Genomic DNA, 5,038 nt, shown 5'->3' with positions numbered 1-5,038 from the left:
AAAAAATTGATTGTAAAAATAGTATAACAATAAATTTAACGTCAAATGCATAAGGGTTTCGTAGTTGACAATTTTATCAAAAAATCATCTTGGAAGTTTTTTGCAGCACGGGTCGAAATTTCGCTATTTCTCACCAAGGGTCCTGATTTTCGGTTCAAAGATCACTCACTCATCACCGAACGAGTCTTTGCCGACCGGAGCACGCAACCATTCGCGAACGAACACGACCAGCTAGCCGCAATAAATATTTGGTGATTTTTTTGCCTACTCCGTCCATCGACCCACAAACGAATATGTTCAGAGAGGAGAGAATCTAACCAAATACCATCGAGGCGCTCACTTGGCCTGCACTACCACAGTTTACCATCAATTTATATTTGGTATGGTAAAAATTGCTGTCAAATCGTCGCCGCCGCGCTAACTTGTCGCACGTGCATTTTGGGCCAAATTGAGTTAAAAACGCAATTTTGTGCAGCTCACAATGCCTCACATTTTGACCTTCACAGATCCCCAAAATTCGGTTTCAATCCTGAGATATTCAATAAAAACCGACAAAACTCAGTGCATTGTTGTCGCTCGTTATTTGAAAGAAGTTTCAATCTTGTCGTGCTATCTTGTCACTCCATAAAAATTGATGTAAGTGTGACAATTGGCCAAAGGGATTGCAGGTCAGAACGCGTTTGACGCACGTACAAGTTAGACTACCAAAAACATTTGCAATTATAACTCGGGACTCCAGCAACCAACTTCAACCAATCTTCGGGACGAAAAAATACATATTTAAAAGTACTGCTATGTGCTCTTCTCGATATGAACAAATAAAGCTCTAATGGTTAACTTTTTTTGAAAAAATAAGTTTTTTTATAAATGAATTTGTTTCATTCGAATGTACATAAAAAATCACGTTCACAGCTTGGAGATATGAACTTTAATAAAATTAATTTTGATTTATGATTATGTGTCGTTTACGTCACATTGTGAGAAAATCTCATGTTTTTTCATGAAATTTTATTAACAAATATCGTTTTTGAGCGAACAAAATAAATATATCCAAAATATATGCCTTCTCGTTTGTAACCATAGTAGCCAATGTTTTATGCTAAAAACGCTTATATACCAAGAATTTTGAAAATTCGTCACTTTTTGTTCACTAAAATGCAAATATCTCGGCTTTGCGTGGACATAAATTGAATGTTAAAAAAAGCAAAATGATCTCCGTAAAATTTCCTATAAGCTGAATGCATATGTTTTGGCTGCAAATTTTTTTGGCTGGTTTTGGGGAGTGATTTTTAAATTTTTTTGTCTAGAAAATACACATTTTTCTCCCAAAAACGCCCTGCCATGCCCAAACATTAGCTTTTATGGACTATGTCTATACAGGAATTTGTTCAGGGGACATTAAACCATAGACTAATAAAAGACTACACAGTAGGCTCTGAACCATGACTCAATTTTTTTATGACCCCTCGGCACGGCTGGTTCACTGTCAAAAATGACAGATCGAAATGTCATCAACTGGCAGCTCTGACTTTGACATGACATTTCACGCAATGTTATTGTTTATGTTTATGTTTTTGTTTTGAATTAAACGGAAAATGTTCCAGATGCGGACGGTAATTACTAGAGTGAACCATCGTTCGGGGGGGATCCTGAGGGTGGTCGAATTTCTAGCGATTCCGTGTGTCTGCTGAAAGATGGACACGCCTACGCCTGAAGGTCATTCCGGGATTCGAACGGCAACATGGGCCTCACCATCGAGGGCAAGAACTGGCTCCCGATCGAGATCATTTCGGGCTGTTAATCGTCATCCTCCTAGAAAACGACCACGTGAACACCGTCGGGTTTACCAAGCAAAGCGGCGTATCTAGCCGTGGCCCGCCTCCGGTTGATACTGCCGGGGCAAGACTGACCTTCTTCAACCCGGGATCTTCATCCTGAAAGGCAAGAAAGTCCTTGCAGACGCCATCTGGGCCTCGACGTACTGAATCTACTTCAAAAACCTCAACAGGCCCAAGATCTTTGCCCCGAACTGCCATTCCGAACCCGGGGGCATGAGCTCGAACCAGCAACTTGGAACTGGCAACGAGGAAGCCGAACAACGCAGCTTGTCAGCAAGCAGGTGCAGGGCATGCGCATCCTTAAAGTTACTAGCGGAGGTCAGCACAGTTTGTCCCATGTAGAGGGAGACTTGTAGGAAGCCACCCCGTCACGGAACCGAAACCCGCCGCCGCCGCTAAGTCCAAGAATGTAGAATGAAAATAAACTTTACTACAAAGAAAACAAAAACGCAAATACTTTTTATCATGTACTTCAAATTTTATTTTCAATTGTTGGTTACAAATATTTTCAACTTGATCTAAAGATTCACTTCTTCTTGACCAATTCCTCGCCCTTCTGGATGTTTTTCTTCAGCTCCAGAATGGCCTTCTTCAGCAGCTCCTTCTCATTGGCGTTCACTAGGGCAGACCAAGGTGTGGGTCGACTCCGGCACGGTCAATGTCCAGCGTGGAAATGGCCAACACGCGCTTTGGGTCCAAAACTGCAGCCTTGGGCAGAGTGTCGCAGGCAATCGGGACCGTTGAGTTAACCGGATTCGAGATGGGGGCACGCATTGGCACATCCGGCGGCGAGGACGCGGGCGATCAAGGTGTTCGTGTTGAACAGATTTGGCTCGCTAAACAATAATCCCTGCACTGCTGATTGACTTATTGCAAAGCAAAACAACACAAACAAGATGCGCGCGTAAATCAGCACAAAACGAAATCGAAAAAGCCAGCGCTGCCAGGTCGATCTGTCATACGAGGGGCGAGCCGATATGGGGTTCAACGTTGTACCGCGGTTCACAGCTTATGAGTCATACTTTTTGGAAAATTTTGTTCGGAGTGAGTAGTCTTTAATTAGTCTATGATTAAACTATCACTTGAAGCCCAAGGCGACCAAAATTGAATGACTTTAGTATGATTGTTACGCGCATTTCTGAAAAATACTCGGAAAATGCACTTTTTTCATTCAAGTTCCGCGCGCGAGTTGTAAACCATTTTTGGGAATTTTTTGTTGTATGAAAACATTGTTCCTGACATCCTAATCTATCATTCTAGGGGTGAGCACCGAAGATTTGACAACTTTTCATTTTTTTTAGGACGGCCTAACGGTCACCCGCGACAGACACGGACGACGAAACAAAGAGAAGCGCAAAAAGTAACTTTTTCAAAACTTTTTTTCGTAAAATCGCGATGACTCGTGATGTTTATAAGCAAACCCCTTATGTCTATATATTAAATTTTTTGTTATTGTCTGCTCTACAACTTTGTACAACATCGTTACACTCTAAAAAATAACCCTGCAGAGTTAGAAAAAACACGAAATTTGAAAATGAAAAATGTAGATTCAAAAAGTACATTAAATTTCCCATAAAATGACATGTTCCAAAATTTTTAACAGTCAAGTAACGGAAAATGGGAGAATTTTCAAAACTTTTTTAGTGTTTTTTCGATGAAAAATACGTTTTTTCGGAATTCTGAGTACGCCATCGAGCGTCTATTTTTACATAAAAGTCCTTTTGACACCAAATTTCTATCTCATCACCGTGAAAAACACAAGATGTGTTATTCAAAAATGGAAGGGGTCGTACCGCCCCTCCGTCAGGAGATATCAAAAAACGGACATCGGATTCGTGATCAGGGACAAAAGTTACCCCTTAGGACAAAGTTTCACGCAAATCGAAGAGGGGTCGGGGCAACTTTTCCCGATTTCGTGTGAGTTGGTAGAACCCTTTACATCAGTCCATTTTTTTATCGTAAAAATAAACTTTAAAAAAATATTATTATTTGACTCAGTCAAATTTAAATGTTCAAAGTTGTTATAAAGTTATTTTAAAAAAGAACGTATATATTTCAATATTTACGAAATCGAAAATCACTGCAGTTTTGAGCCTATGCTAACATTTTATTGACATTTTTCCTTCCTCACATTCCATAAACGTACGCTCAAAACCCATCCTTCATTAGATACTGGTCAATGAATGGGAAAAGCAAATCGAGATCATGCTGAATAATTGATTGGCGAACGCAAATTGAACCGGGAAGTGACAGATTCCGATTCTTCTGTCTAAGATTTCATCAGAGTTGCAGCAAACTTCCTGAAAATACTTCCCTGTCCTGGCAGCCGGGGTAGGGAGACCAACCCAGAGAAAAATCAATCAATTATGCAGTGGACATACACACCCCAAAAACTTGAGCCTTCGATCCGGGTTTCCGGGATTGTCATTGGCCAACGGCCGGTACTTTTGGTTTTGGGCTAGGGTTCGGTTCTAGTGGGAAAAGCTCCATAAACTATTCACTTGAATGCAATTTACAAACCAAAGTCGAGGGGAAATGGAACACAAACGGACGACAAAAAGTTAAACCCTGACGTGTAAGTTGAGCAGTGTGCAGAAGAAGTTGAGGTTTGAAAAAAGGAACTCGTCCCTGGAATTTCCCTGCACTGTATTCATGGCACTAGGATGGACAGGCCGAGGTCTCATATAAATGCATTAGATTGTTGTCGGGGAGGGGAGAGTTGTCTTTTTTCAAGTTAAGTTGAAATTTTAAATTTGTTTTTTTACGCTCCCGTCTGTTTTTGACATGTTTTAAAAAAATATTACACTAAAAAACTGTTTTCAAAATCAATTCCCTCCTAACGGAAACACCAAGAATCTGCTCGTCTTCCGGGACATACAATCTCCCAATGAAGGCGTCGACGACGGAGGGTTTTACAAAACGTTAGTCGAAAATCTGGTTGTCTTCAAGTCTCCAAGGCTCATTGGCTCGCTGCAGAGAAGCAGAGAAATACTGGCAGCAAAAAAAACATTACTGACTGCCGTGCCGAGCCTCACAAACTTGGCTGGGAATTGTTTGCAAATAGACATCAAGAAGTAGCAGAGGACAGCTGAAAAAGCTCAGGTACGCCAGACGAAACCGTAACATGCAAATGGTTATCCTTTTGTGAGCTTGGTTGCACGCTCCAGAGGAAGTACCAGGAAAATTTTCCTTTCGTAGGA

The sequence above is a fragment of the Culex pipiens genome, chromosome 2 (assembly GCF_016801865.2).
Source record: "Culex pipiens pallens isolate TS chromosome 2, TS_CPP_V2, whole genome shotgun sequence".
Taxonomy (NCBI): Eukaryota; Metazoa; Arthropoda; class Insecta; order Diptera; family Culicidae; genus Culex; species Culex pipiens.
This window is presented reverse-complemented; position numbering follows the sequence as displayed.